Genomic DNA, 15,794 nt, shown 5'->3' with positions numbered 1-15,794 from the left:
GTGTTATAACTGTGCGCCACTTTGCTAGCTTGCCACACGCACGCCGTTAAAAATCTACAACTTTTAATTCCAACATTTCTTTCACAGTAGCTTGCCATTGTTGCCCAAAAAGTTTCAAGTTGATCGATGGAAAATTTCCCGATCTCAAAGGTCGACGAAACTTGTCGACCTTTGTCGACCTAAACTTGTGATTGTAGACCAACTATAGGGAAGCGTGAGTCAAATTTCATGAAAATGGCTCGAAAAAAAGTTAATTTTTCCATATTGTGTAAAAATGCAAAAATCTCAAAATGGTCAATTTTGGCACAAAATGGCTACCAAACCGTAAGTTGTGTTGCCATCATGTTTTGATTTCAAAACTTCGTTTGGATATACCCCACAAAGTTATGTTGGTTACGTTAGCCGATTAATAAAAAAAAAATCCAAAATCTTCTTTTTTAGCCGAGTCAGCACTTTTTTTCTACAGTTTTTTGCTTACCACACCCACATTCCTTTATCCATCTTGTTGTATGTGACATCGTTTTGTTCAGTGTGGGCCAGGGAATGGCATATTTAATTGTCACGACATTCCGATAAGAAATGTGCGAGCTAGCTAAAATCGTAACAGTTGCAAATTCGCCATGTGCACGCCTTTCAAAATCTACAACTTCTAATTCCAACATTTTGTCCACAGTAGCTTGCCATTGATGCCCAAGAAGTTTCAAGAAGATCGCTAAAAATCCCTAGGACGAGGTTTCGTTTGTATCTGGTACTAAAGGTGCTTTCTTTTGAAAATTCAAGATGGCCGCCTCTTCCCAAGGTTAAAGGTCAACGAAACTTCTTTGGTTATTGTAGAATGAAGCTGGCGGCATGTGTGTGCAATTTCATGAAAATCGCTCAAACATAAGTGTTGTTTTCCCATATTGTCAAAAAACATAAAAATGATAATTTCTCTGAGTTTGCCACAAAATGGCCGCCAAGCCGTAGGTCGTGTGGCCATCCCATAATGATTTTAAAACTCCTTTGGGATATCTCCAACAAGCGTGTTTTGGTTTTGTAACAGTTTTTTGATATTTTAGCCCCATAAGTTATCTTCGGCCCATTCATTTTTATTTTTACGGGAACGCTCGCCGTGATGTCATCGTTGTGGGGGGGTGACGTTATCTTTGCCGATTTATCCTTGGTGCGTGCCAATTTTGGTGACTTTTCAGGTATGTGGCGGAGGTCAAATTTGATCTCAAAGTGAGCTCAAATTTGAAACGAAGCAGAAACAATAAGAAGTTTTTGTGGTCAGTTGGCCTATGTATTTCATTGCGGCTTGTCTTTTACTATAGGCTGGGCATGTCTTTTGGGCTTTATACCCTTCCTTTGAGGGCTTTTTGGGGCTTTTTTGTGTTTTTGTCGTCATGTTTGCGATTACAATTTAGACGTTTTTGCCGTGATGTTGTGCGTGTGTGTGTATTTTGTTGCGTTACACAATTGTCATGTCGTTGTGCTTTGGGCGACGTTTGACCTGATTTTTTTTTTGACGTTTTGAACCTTTTTGAGTGTTCGGCCCTCGTAGCAGTTTGTGACTGCTGCTGCGGGCCATAATTAAACAATAAAAGCAACAAAAACAATAAAAGAATATAATTAATAGAATTAACAAGCTGACCCTCTAAATCTGCTCACTGGAGTTAAAAGCCTGAGTAAAAAGATTATTATTTTTTATAAGTGTTTTAAAAATTACTGACGGTTCTGGTAGACCTCGCAGAAAAGGGGAGAACATTATAGTGGTTCTGTTGAAATTCTGTTTTTTCCTAAACATTTATAAAACTTACCAGTTTTTCAGAAAAACATTGAACAATAGTTTTTCTGAACACAAAAAGCTCTTACTTCCTCTGCTGAATTAAAGCCCTTGTCCCCTGGAGTGTTATTACTATTGGTTTCTTACATTTTTGCACAAGTAAGCACAGACATGTTCTTGAATGTATTGGCTACTGCCTCTGCTAAATTACAGCCCTTATCCCCTGGAGTGTTATTACTGTTGCCCTAATAAGCACAGACATGCTCTTGAATGTATTGGCTAAAAAATTACTTGCATTCATGCACAGCATCCGCAGGTACATTCTTACTGTTCTTAAACTTCTAAGGGAGGGTTCAAAAGTCTTAACTGTCCCATACAAATAACTGGATTCAGATTCTTCTTTTCCGGTATGTAAAACCATTTATCATCATACACTGCATGATACATTGAATGGGCGCACTCAGGGGCTTAGAGAATTCTGTCAAGAATGCTCCTGTGCAACAAGACAAGTCATGAAACTGCCAAGCTGCTAACTATTCCACTGTGCTTTTGCCAGAGACTGATTGAGTGTTTAAGTCATACCCAATGAACCACATCAACTGATTCTTGGAGCCATGAATGTTGAGCAATATGAACTGAGAGCAGGTCAAGAGATGCTGAAGAGAAACCACATGACGCCAGAGGAGGGTCCACCTACCTAACCCGATCCTTAAAAAGCCAGAGCCTCACTTGAAGTTCAGACACTGAGGCAAGAGGTCGTTTTCGTCACGTGCACTTACAGATGAAGGTAAAGTAATTTGAATGTACTTGTCACACAAAAAGAATGTAGTGATATTTCTATGGTTGTTAATGCAGGTGTGGTATAAAGTGTATTCTATTGTGTTATTGTAACAAAAGCCTATTCAACACCAGTAATTCTATTTATTTTATTATTTTTTTTGCATTCTTGCATAAATGTAAGATTTACCAATTCATTTATAAGATGATTTTTTTAACAAAGGCATATCTTGATAAAGGAAAAGCTGTTTCTTAGGTTTAGAATCTTTTAGTGAAAAGGAAGCTTAACAAGTAAATACGTTATTTTCATTTGAAATAAATAAAGAAATCTTTTGTCTAAGCTACGGTCAGATACACAACTACCACTGTATGATGGGGAGGCATGGGCAGAATCTTGAACATTAGTTGCTGCCACCGCCCAAGTTCTCTAAAATCGTTTGCATGGTCATGAAGGCAGACGGCGGCAGTCCAGCCTCAGTCAGTCAAGTGGGGATGATGTCATTGCAAAAGCGGGCAACAGCTGAGCGATCACAGCCGAATCTTCAGCCGCAGCAGCTTTGACTGGTCAATGTTTAAATGTCTGCGGACTGCAGTCGCCCAGTAGCCCGGGGCACTGTTCCCTGTGCACTGCTCGCACATTTTCAATACACAAGAAAATATGTGCAGCGCCCAAATAGAGGTACATACTACTCGCACACACAATAGTGCTATTTACGTAAAAAACTATATTATAAACACACCTTCATTAGAGATGTGGCATTCATGAACGAACTGAACAGATTAGGGCTTATTAAATATGGGCTATATAAATAAAATTGAATTGCATGCACAGACACATTACAAATTAGTGGTAACATTCCTGCCACCAGATTAACATCACACTACCGTCAAATGTGCAGTGGCTGACTGATGTCAACAAATTTATGGATAGTTTCTTTTTAAACTTAAAAAAAAACACTGCACTGTTTTAAAGTCAAGAGATGTGCTATTGTTTTCACTTTGTTTTGTGTCATAAATAATAAGGTCATAAAGATTTAATTTAAAAATACCAAATCTATCCATAAACATGAGTGTGTGATCCTGCAACAGAAAGGCAAGCTGTCCATGATGTACCCGCCCTCACACCACAGTAGCTGTAACCTTGAACTGGATAAAGCAGGTTAGGAAAATGGATGGATGGAGACGAAAGAAAACGTTTTTTTAACAGTAAAACATAAAGAAGATTACTCAAGCTTTTTTTAATGTGAGTTACTGTTTCAAAAGTTCACCTTCATTCTAATGGAAGACAAGATGCTGTTGAGATTTTTAATATTGATTGTATAAAGCCAGTTGGAATTAATATAAATAAATAAAAACACATTCAACTCCATTTTGATCTAGTTTAGTTAAGACAGCCTTACATTACCAACTTTAAGTACAACTGAAAAGGACACGCGGTCATACTAAAAATAATTAACGGTAATAGTTTTAAAATAAATATACAGAAGATAAGTAGTAATAGATTTTACGTTACCATTAACTGTATTCTATATTGAAAATTGTAATTGCCTTTTTTTTCAGGAAAGCTCAAATTTCAACCTTGCGACTGAAAAACTCAGTAAAAATGGGAAATGTACCATCAGAATGTCACATGGGAGACAGCCTGAGATGCCGCATTTGTAACAAAGTTCTCCCTCCATGCACATCCTTTGATCATTTAGGCAAAGATACGGTTCGTGGACAGTACGTCTATATTTTCAATGGAGGAGAATACTACAGACCAGTTGGCTATGATAATATGTACAAGTGCAACTACTGCTTTAACAAGGAAATCAATGACCAAGAAAACCTAAGGAGAGAAGAGGAGAGAAGAAGAGAGGAAGAGCAGCGGAGAAGAGAAGAGGAGAGAAAAAGAGAGGAAGAGCGGCAGAGAAGAGAAGAGGAGAAAAAAAGAGAGGAAGAGCGACAGAGAAGAGAAGAAGAGAGAAAGAGAGAGGAAGAGCGGCAGAGAAGAGAAGAGGAGAGAAAAAGAGAGGAAGAGCGGCAGAGAAGAGAAGAGGAGAAAAAAAGAGAGGAAGAGCGACAGAGAAGAGAAGAGGAGAGAAGAAGAGAGGAAGAGCAGCGGAGAAGAGAAGAGGAGAGAAAAAGAGAGGAAGAGCGACAGAGAAGAGAAGAGGAGAGAAAAAGAGAGGAAGAGCGGCAGAGAAGAGAAGAAGAGCTAAATCAAAGACTGGAAGAATCACAGCACCAAGCTAAGGAACAGTATGAACAACATCTGAGAACCAACTTATCAGAACAGGAATCCAAAAGAAAAGTTCTGAAAGGACATTTGGATGAATTTGAGTCAGACGGTGACAGTGATGACCTTTTAGAGATTCTCTCACTGAAATGTGGATTTGAGGTTGCAGATCTCAGTCTGGATGAACTTTCCTCTGATCAGCTGGGAAAAGTTGTGTCAGCTTTGGACAAACTCCTCTTTGAGGAATGGGTTCATGCTCTTCCATCCCTCACCACACTGAAGCACACCCAAGTCTACATCACAGAACTATGTGTGCTGTCTGTGGAAAAACTAGAGGAAGAGTCCTCACAAAGGCTTTGTGACCACATGCAGTTCCTCATAGGATCTATCAGCAAATCAGCAGGCAGTGCAGCTGACAGTTTCCTGTTGACCCAAGCTCTGTATCTAACCATGATGCACTTCTACAGTGACAGCAACAGCTCGGACACAGATGCAGTCCTCATAGCCAAACAATGGGCGGAAGATGAGCTCTCGACTGATCTTCTTTTCCCTGCAGAATTCCTGAGCATCCTCTTATCATCAATGCAGAATGCTGTTGAAAGAGAGTCTGTGTTCATTTTAAAGATGGAAATCAAATGCCTGAAGCTGCTGTTGTCCACGCTCACTGATCTACACACCAAGGAAACACACTCAGAGTCCACTGAAATGATCTTAAGACTTGTGCAAGAAAACCAGTGGACTCCAATGGAAGCACTAAATCTGCTTAAAGGACTGTCACAGAAATGTGCAGAGGAAGCTTCAATAACTAAATTACTGATACTGGTCAAAGTGTATGATGTATCCCCAGACTGGAGAGATGACTATGGACGGACCTTCACTGAAGCTATTGACTTTGCTGCAAACATCTCTGAAGATTTCCCCAAAATTCTCAGAAAAAGTGATGAAAAAAATCTCCTTAAAGCCCTTGCAGAGTTAAAATCGTCTCAAAATCTAGATGATTCCTTGATTGAAATGATAAAAAACATTACAATTGGTGTCTTAGTCTACTCTGAACAGCCACAAAAACAGTCAACATGCATGAGAGATTCAATAAAAAGTGGATCTTTGAGCACAGATGACCTACAGAGCTGTCTATCTCTGCTGTGCAAAGCAGTTTTTGACTCAAAAGGCTGGTGGCCTTCAGTGAAGCACATGTTACAATGGTGTGCCATGCTGCTGAAGGAGAACACCCAAGTACCACAACTGGTTGGTACTGAAGAAGACCCATGCGTGTTAGCTATGTATGCAGCTATACAAGTCTGCAAAGGAAACAAACTGGACATTGTTCTGAACTCTGATATTGAATCAGATCAGCAGATGAAAGAGTGGTCTGGCTTTTATAACTCCCTTGGAATCTCCTTTAACACAAACAAGACAACAGGAACTTCATTTAAGGATGTTTACGAAGCTGACATTGTGTACGGCACATTGAGTGACTTTGTGTCCGACTACATTCAGCATGCAAAAGAGGTTATGGAAAACCGGGTTCCTCCACTTCCTCGTGGATTTTTTATTGAAGAACAAAGTCTTGATTCTTTGGAGAATCTTGAATTTTTAAAGCTAAAAGGCAACAGTCCACTGGAGTTTGCTGCTCAAACTCTGCAAAACATCATGCAAAGATGTAAAAGTCTTGAAATGGAACCAAAAAGATGGTTTGTGAAAGCTTTGTTTCAAAACCTTAACAATAACATGAACAAAGGTTTGAACACCAAAAGTCCAATCATCATCGACATCTTGAAAAAGATTTCAGGACAGACGCTGCAGTTTAACGAGATCTTTATCCTGACAATTCTGGAGAATCTGGTTCGAGTCGTTTGTAGCGAAGCAGAAGCTGAGAAAGAAACGGCAGCACAAGCTGGCAGATGGTGTTTGGAGGCTCTGCTTAGCTGTGCAGGGCAATCCCAAGATTTAAATGAAGAAACCAAACAGATTTTGGAAATGGTTTTAAATTTCAGCAGACATGCTTGGTCACCAGTTGAATTATTAAACCTGCTTGGAGCATTAACTCAGCACCATTCCACTGAGGGCTGCACTTCCATCATGAAGATTTTACACCTGTTGGAAACATACCAGGTTTCTTCCACATGGACAGATGACAGCAATCAAACTCTTCTTGACCTTTTAGGTTCTTATAAAACTGAGAACCTTATCCAGCACTTGGACAAGAGCCTGAAAGATGAAAAAGGCAAAACCATTGACATGCTTTTTGAGGAACTGCGTCAGATGAAAGATATTGATGAGCAAACACTGACCAAGTCTTACAGTATTGTAACTCATGTCACAAACTTGATACAAAGTGGTGAAATTAAAAAGTACAAAGATATAACGCAGGCAAAAACTCTGAGTCAGAATATGGACAAAGAGAACCTTCAAGAGATCCTTGCATTCTTATGCAATGCTGTTCATCAGCAAGTAGCTGATGAAAAGTGGTGGCCCAGAGCCACTCAGATGATTAGCTGGTGCCTCTTGGCCTTGTCTGACACTGGGAAGCTCCTGGAAATGGGCACTGGGGAGGGAAAGTCTTGTGTCATTGCAATGTTTGCAGTGCTTCGTGTGTTGAGGGGAGAAAAAGTGGATGTAGTCTCCAGCTCGTCAGTGTTGTGTCAAAGAGACGCAGAAGAATGGGGTAAATTCTTTGAGCACTTTGGCATTACAGTTGACACAAACACAAACAAGACTGAGGACAGTGAAAGAAAAGAATGCTACCAGAAAGATGTGATCTATGGAACTATCGAAACCTTTGCTGCAGATCATCTTCGTCAGATATTTGAGATGAAGGATGTGAGGCCTGATCGTAAATATCAGTGCATCATCATTGATGAAGTGGACTCTCTGCTGCTTGACCAAGGGGTGCAGCTGACCTACTTGTCCAGTCCCATGGTTTGCATGCAGCACCTCAACACTGTTCTTGCCATGATCTGGGCTCATGTCCGTCAGTATGGCTATGTCTCTTCACCATATCAGTCATTTGTGCGAGGCCCTCCAGCTTCATTTTTCAAGGCCATTTATGACTCAATCGACACAAAAGAAACTGAAATAACAGACCCAATTGATATTTTACGTATTGCTGAAGAAACCAACACTGTACCCATGGGGTTTGCTGAAGAAATCTACAATAGTAAACCAGATGAACTTCGTGACAAACTGAAAACTGTGAGTAAAGAAACAGCAGTTAACTTCTTTAAAGAACTGGAAAACTATGTTCCCTATGGCTTTACTGTCTATACTTTGAATGAGAAAGGATTGCTTTCTCTTGAGAAACTCAGCCCTTATGATAAAAACTCAATTCCAGAACTAACATTTCTGGCCATGGAGGAAGGGTTTTGTTGTTCTCTTTACGACTCTGATGAAATTCTAGTTCAGCCAATAGCTGATACGATCTCCGAGAAAATTCAGTACACCCCATGCACAAACAACAAAGATGAAATCCGCATTCCTGGATTCTTGAAGAACTTGATTGGTGAAAAAATGTCCGTGTGGACTCAGAATGCATTTCTGGCTTTGCAACTAAGAGAGGGACGAGATTACGTTGTAGAAAACAATCATGTTTGTCCAGTGGATTTCAGATCCACAGGGATCGTGGAACTAAATAAGAAATGGGGAGATGGTCTCCAGCAGTTTGTTGAGATCAAACACCAAATCAAACTCAGCACAATTTCAACTGTGACAAACTACATTTCCAACGTTGCATTCTTTGAAAAGTACCAGGGGAAAATCTATGGAACGACAGGAACTCTTGGCAGTGAAAAAGACATTCTGTTTCTGAAGAACCTTTACCCAAACCTGACTGCCTGCAAAATGCCAGCATTCAACAGAAAGAAGTTATTTGAAGTCAAAGGAAAAGTGACAACCTCATCTGAAGAGTGGAAATCGGAAATAAAGCATGTGGTGATGGCTCAGGTCTCCAAAAATTCCTACAGGGATGGAAGAGCGGCTCTGATAATCTGTGAAACAATCAACAAAGCCAAAGAGATCTATGACGATCTAAAAAGCTGTGTCTCAGGTGATATCATTCTCTACTGCCGAAGCGACAATGACAGCTTGAGCAAAATAGAAAAAACACTTCTTCCTGGAGATGTTATAGTTGCCACCAACCTTGCCGGACGAGGAACAGACATAAAGGTTTCCAAAGACGTGAACAATAACGGGGGGTTATTTGTGATCCTCTCGTTCCTTTCAGACAACACAAGAGTGGAACTTCAGGCCTTTGGTCGAACGGCTCGCAAAGGCAAACCTGGATCTGCCCAGATCATCATGTCCACTGAACACCTTCAGCGAGGTTTCAAGACAGGGACCTCTCTAGAAGAAGTTAAGATTACAAGAGACACACTTGCAGAAGAAAGAATACGTTGCATGATGGATGATGTCCATGAAATGAAATTAAGGGAGGAACTTTTCTCAGACTACTGCAAAACTCTTCAAGAAGTTCACAAGATTTCAGATGAAGATGAAAAACGAGTTATGGTAGATATCATGAATGAGTTCTGGGGCATTTGGCTGCAAATTAAATCAGAAGACATTGACCAGTTGAAAAGGGAGGAACTGAAACAAAGTCTGAAGGCTGATTTGGCAGAGGCAAGAGATCAGTCTCAAAAGCAGGAATCCCCATGTTCAAGCATTTATCACTTTATAAAGTTTGGAAATGTTGCACTTGATGATAAGAAATGGGACCTTGGAGCCAGTCTCTTTCAGAAAGCCATGGACCAGGATAAAAGCTGGGCAGCAATTGCTTCTTACAATCATGCTTACTGTACTATTATGCAGAGGAAGAATAACTATCTAAAAAATGCCAGAGAAGATCTGAAGAAAGCAGAGGAGTCCTTACAGTGCCTTAGTGAGGAGTCTATGATCTGTTTGCAGTTTGTGAAGATGGGTTCTGTTGAATCAACCAAGAATGAACAAACAAGTCTGGAAAAACAATTGACAACTAGATGCAACATGTATGAAACTTGGGGTAAAAACATATCTGAGGCCATTACGAAGTTAGATGAGATCATAGAGAAGGATAAAAATGCTGTGGCCAAGAAATCTCCAGTTTTCTCATTGATTTCAAGTGCTGATGAAGAACTCCAAGTTGAAGCTTACAGCCTCTACAAAGGTGGTCTGCAGTATGCATTTGCTGTTGAACAAGAGCCCTCCATTTGGGAAGCTATTTTGGTGTTTTTTCTTGGAGTCTTACAGATTGTTGCTGGAGTTCTGCTTGCTGTCTTCACTTGTGGAGCACTAGCTCAAGTTGGCTTTGGACTCATTTCTGAAGGAGTGTCAGACTGCATCTATGGCATCGAGGCCCTAGTGACAGGAGAGTTCAGCTGGAAAGACTGGGCTATACAGAAAGCCATTTCCGTCGGTGTGTCACTCATTACATTCGGAGTTGGAAAGTTGGTTTCTAAAGGCTTAAAAGCTTGCAAAATGGCATTGAAACACTTAGGCAAAAAACTGAAGGCACTTCCAAAGCTAATCTCCAAACATGCTAAAGACAGTATGAGTGCTGTCACAAAGACAAACCTAAAAAATGCAGTAAAAGAGGCCAGTAAAAAAATAGGGAAAGAAATATTTTTCCAAGGGCTTGGAAAGGCAGAGGAAGAAATAATGAAACAGATATTAAAAAGTATAAAAAATGATCTGACCAAGACAATCACAAATGGGGTTGAATCCAACTTAGAGAAAGACCCACTGAGTTCTTTAGTAGATTCTACCATTGTCCTACACCTGGTAGATAAGGAACAACTTAAAGAGCTCCTCAATGATGAAAAGAGAAAAGCTAATCTCCTTGAAGTTTTCAAGAAGTTAAGCAAAACTGCACTGCAGCCATTCTATGCAGACCTTAGTTGGCAGAACAAGCTCAACTCATCCATTATCAAAGTGATAGACAGAGCTAAAGAAGAGGCCAAAGGAAAAGTCAAAGTATTTTTTCAAGTCATTCAAGTTGCACATCTTTCGATACTAGCAGCTGATGCTGTTGCGGCAGTATCAACTATCTCCACAAAATTCTTCTCAAATCTTCAAAAGGAGCTAGAATCATTCAAACAAAATACAAATATTACAGAAAAAGTGAAAGAAAATGAGCTTTCAGCTTCAGACTCAGAGATTTTGAAATCACTCAAGCAAGATATAGCCAATGCTATTTCTGAATTACTGGCTGATGCTATGGTGGAGGTTTTTAACCAGAAGTTCTCCAGTCACATTGTTTCTAAAGTACAAGATAAGGTGAATGGGGCCCTTGGAGAATACATTAAAAAAGGCTTCAAGAGAGCAGAAGACAAGCTTAAAGCTGCACGCAGTTCAACTGCAGACATGACTGTTAATCCAGATTCTCATCTCTCAAGGTCTTATGCAGAGAAGATCAAAAGCCCTGGCAGTGGGGGGACCATCCTTGATGTGAGAGTTCTGTCAGAGGCTACAGGAACTAAAGTTGTCATCCTAACTGAGAATAAACATGGAAGTCTTACTAAAATGCAGGAAGTAAACCCACGCAGCAAAACCTCTGATCAGACAGTAACACTGATCTACAGACCAAAGAGTGACAAACATCCTGATGGTCATTTTGACACTTACATTGATAACAAGATAGTGATCACCAACAGCAATGGAAAGAGCAGCCTGTTTTTGGCTTTGGCAAGAGCCAGAAAACCAACAGCCAATGAAGTAGAGATCTCACAAGAAGCTGATTACTTACGATCTGCGGAGGCCAAGACTTTACTTCAACGTCCCAGTCAGTGGGGATCTTTCATCAAGCACAAGCAGTGGGTTGAAAGACTCAGAGGTAGTGACTGGTACATCCCAGAGGGAAGTAGACCAAAACAGATCATGAATAAAATCCAGACAAGTCTTAATACACAAGTTGGAGAAATAAATTACTACATAAAATGGCAAAAACACTACCCTCAAAATCCAAAAATGACACAAATCTTTAACACAGATCACCAACCTCCACCCAATAGTATCCTGGAAGCTAGTCAAGTTAACCAGAACAGCAGACTGGCCAAGGCCATGCTTGAGGTAGGACCAAAACCCTCAACCTTTGACAGTGTGGATGTAAATGCTGATGTGGAGAAACATCATGGCCTACAACTTCAGAACGCTGGTGCACTTCAAGGAAAAAATCAGAACTTTCCAGCAGGAACATCTGAAAAATTCACAACATTACTCACCACTGCCATCAGCAGGGATGATGTTGAGAGCACCTTCAAACTGATGGTCATTGGTGCAGCAGTGGACTATGGTCATGTCAGCGGTGGCAGCAACTTCAAGAGTTCTCAGAACCTGAAGAAGAGTAAAACCAGGCTTTCTAGCTTTGAAAAGAGAGTTCAAGAAAACAGCAGAGATATGGTGGAGAAGTGGTTTGGCCTGCTTCAAGGTAAAGATGCCATGACCCAAGAACAGCTTAACACCATCACTGCTTGGATCAAAGATGAGGGATACAAGAACAAGAATGATCCTCAGAGGAGCCAGTTGTTCAGTTCTCTACAGTAAAAGGTAAGATTGTATTTTATCTTCAAGTCAGATCTGCACAATACATCGCAAAATTATCGTTATCGTGATTTCTAACTGTGCAATATTTATATTGCAAAAGTCTGCTGAACATGTCTATGAAGACTGTCATTCATCCAGGTTGGTTCCATTGTAGTAGGTTTAGGGGATGTCATCTGGACTTGGTTTTAAAGTTAGAAGACGTTTCAACTCTTATCCAAGAGGCTTTGTCAATTCTGAATTAGCTGGTCAAAGAGCTGGTATATATGCGCTCATGGGGGAGGAGTCGGACCTGAAACTGGATGGTTTTGTCCACTTAGCCTGCATGGTTTCGGGTCGTTAAGAGTCCTTTGTCCTCAGCTGGGGGTTGGGGAGCCAGTGACTCCCTCCCCAAACTGGTCCTCTCTTTCAGCTGTTAACGACCCAGGTGGAACTGGTTTGGTTTGTTTAGGTTTCAAAACACTGCCGTAGATGGATGGAAGAATAAACCTGAGACCACCATTCTTATTAAGAGAAGGTTTATCCTTCTTGACAAAGATGCCTTCTTTCACTCGTCGTTAAAATCATCCTTTCTCTCTGGCTAGAATTTGGACTTCACTGTCCTCGAACGAGTGGTTCGTGGCCTTCAGGTGGAGGTTTCTGCAGACTCAGGTCCACTTGGGTTGGCTCTGCGATGTTGGTAAAGCCGCTTGTGTAGAGGTTGTTTGGTTTCTCCTATATACTGTTTGTTGCAGTTCTCTTTGCAGTGGATAGAGTACACAACATTACTCTGTTTGTAGCTGGGAATTTTGTCCTTTGGATGAACCAGTTTTTGTCTGAGAGTATTAACTGGTTTGAGATGAACTGGGATGTTATGTTGTCTGAAAATCCTTTTAAGTTTTTCAGACAGGCCTGAGATATACGGAATTGAAATACTGTTCCATTTCGGCTCTATACCAGATCTTCGACCAGCTAATTCAGAATTGACAAAGCCTCTTGGATAAGAGTTGAAACGTCTTCTTACTTTAAAACCAAGTCCAGATGACATCCCCTAAACCTACTACAAAGTCTGCTGAAATCGTGATAAATGGTAATCCTTTAGTGTGCTAAAACAATCTTATCAAAGCGAATCAAATAAATCCCTTTTTGCTTTTGACCAATCAGATTGAGCTTTTATGTTAGATGTTGGCCTCCTCTGTAGACGAGGGTCATTTGAAGTATAGTTTAAGGTATTTTAACTCTTAATTGAAATTAAACTGTTGCAGTGAAATGGAAATGTGTTTGGATGTTTTGCTATTTGTTTATTTATTATGATTCTTTTTTTTTTCTTTCCTTTTTTTATTGAGATTCTTAATCTCAATGGGACATTTCCTGGGTAAATGAAGGTTAAATAAAATAAAAATAATTTCAAGTTATATCGTCATCGCAATATTGATCACTAATTTCGCAAATCATGAGTTTTACTCATATCATGCAACCCTACTTCAAGTCTAGAAAAACAAAAATTTTTGTTACTTACATTGAATGAGAATAAAACTTTTCGTTAAATAAAAAGTAATTCCATGATAAAGTGGTCTTGTGTTTACTTTACAGTGAGAACATCAGAGAGTGTCTTCATTGAAAGAGAAGAATGGGAGCAGAGATTTTCTACAAAGAACTTCTCTGGATCAGCATTTGAATCATTTCTTTCTGTCTGAGTAAATTAGACTAAATCTTGCTTTTAGTGTTGGATTTTTTGTAATCTGTTTTTTTCTGTTTTGTGTAAAACATTTAAGATATCAGAACTTCAATTGTTGTATTTGAGTAACTATCAACACAATATTAATTTCTTTAAGGAATGAAAATGTGCAATTGGAAGACTTTATTAAAAAAATATCATGTTATTTTTTTTATCCCTGCTATTTGATTAACAATAAGATATGATGATTAAATATCCTATCAAAATTCATTCTCTTTGATAATGATATTTGTTTGAATTAAAAAAAATACTTAAGACTTAAAATAAAATTCAGTTTCTCTTACTGTTAAGTTTTAAAGTGACCAAAACATTTTTATTGTGTAATTATGATTGTGCATTTTGTCTTTGTAAGCCGGTTTGCATTTAAAGGATGATCAGATAATTTCATAGTTTTGATAGTTAAAATTGTTTTAGTTCTTTTCTCTCTGAAATTTCTTATTTTGTCTTTTTCTTCATCAATTTTTCAGGTATATTATTTTATGTTGTGTTTAGAGGGTGTTCTCATTCATCTGTCAGAAAAGTAACAATAGGATTTTCTCTTGTTTTATTACTTTAAGTACTTGTTTTTGTGTAGTTGTAGATTACTTTCTTGGGTTATGTTCTTTGGGGATTTTTCTCAATTTGGTCTTTCTTGAGTTTTATTGGGGAAATGTTTAAGCATTTTTATTTTCAACATGACAGCATTTAGTATAAAACATACTGTAATAGTAAAACAAGAAAACTTCAAATAGAAAATTTAGGTATTGCTTTTAATCCTTTGGGGTTCATGAAAATGAAAACATGCAATGTTTTCTACAAACTGTTCTATAGTTGCCATTCAGTACATGTATTTTACGTGGGAAGGTTGATGGGAAAATAAATGTGACTTAATCACATGCAGTTGTCTGTGTTTTTTTTTAATCAAGAACATGATAAAAACTCTTTATGGCTTCTTTTAATGCATTTTAAGTTTGTCTCTTTAGTCACTTTAACCCTCGTGCTATCTTAGATGACCCCACCCTTCCATTGACGTGTTCTCCCCACCATGACAAAGGTGGATAAAGGTGGAAAGATTTCATGTAATCCATGGACACCAGTGAAGATCACAAATCATTGAAGAAAAAAGGTTCAGAGCACTGTCTAGTGGGTCTAGATGACCCAACTCCCAACGTTAAAGTGCCTAGGATAGTACAAGGGTTACAATTCCATGCGATTCATAGATAGATAGATAAATAACTTTATTTATCTCACGATGGGGAAATTGTTATCGGCGGTAGCAAAAAAAACATCCAAGAAATATAGCAGCAAAAGTGACATTCACTAAAAAATAAGGTGACCTTCAGTGAATCTACAGACACAATATTATAAACAAAACAGAAAACACCTGCAACCTGTGAAATAATGTTTACGGCAAGTAACTTAAATTTAAACAAAAATAAATTTGTAAAAAAAATATACACCAAAAGAAACAACCGTTAAGGAACAACACCAACTGAAAACAACAACTGCAACAATAAGTAAACAAATAAATGAGTGATTGAAAAACCCCTTTGGGTTTGTGGAGTGTCACTGTTACACGGTGTTGTACAGTCTGGTGGCTGTGGGGAGGAAGGACCTGCGGTGGCGCTCCTTGCACTGAAGGTGCAACAGTGTCGTGCTGAGAGAGCATATAACAGACAAAAACTACAGAAAAATAGCCAGCCAAGATTTTCCAGTGCACCTACTTTTCCCAGAAAGTTAACATCACAGAACGGAACTATGAGGTGGGGGACCAGGCGCTGCTGGCCAAGAAGGAGGTGTTCGCTGAATAGAGACATTGGCTTGAAGGG

At 39.2% G+C, this 15,794-nt stretch overlaps 1 long non-coding RNA gene across 2 annotated transcripts; it reads left to right on the top strand.

Moving 5' to 3' along the window:
* The first annotated feature begins 2,184 nt into the window (after positions 1–2,184).
* LOC105357957 (uncharacterized) lies at positions 2,185–14,861 on the top strand. 2 transcript variants are annotated; one of them, XR_013650645.1, is made up of 3 exons: positions 2,185–2,552; positions 4,103–12,275; positions 13,842–14,861. It is a non-coding gene; the product is annotated as an uncharacterized LOC105357957 (long non-coding RNA). The 2 variants fall into 2 exon arrangements; XR_013650646.1 differs by lacking the exon at positions 2,185–2,552 and adding an exon at positions 3,680–3,701.
* The last annotated feature ends 933 nt before the right edge of the window (positions 14,862–15,794 follow it).

The sequence above is a fragment of the Oryzias latipes genome, chromosome 17, assembly GCF_053564925.1.
Source record: "Oryzias latipes strain Hd-rR chromosome 17, Olatipes_Hd-rR_3.1".
In the NCBI taxonomy this organism is placed as follows: domain Eukaryota; kingdom Metazoa; phylum Chordata; class Actinopteri; order Beloniformes; family Adrianichthyidae; genus Oryzias; species Oryzias latipes.
Note: the sequence above shows the minus strand (reverse complement) of the source record. Positions and strands in the feature narration are given on the sequence as shown.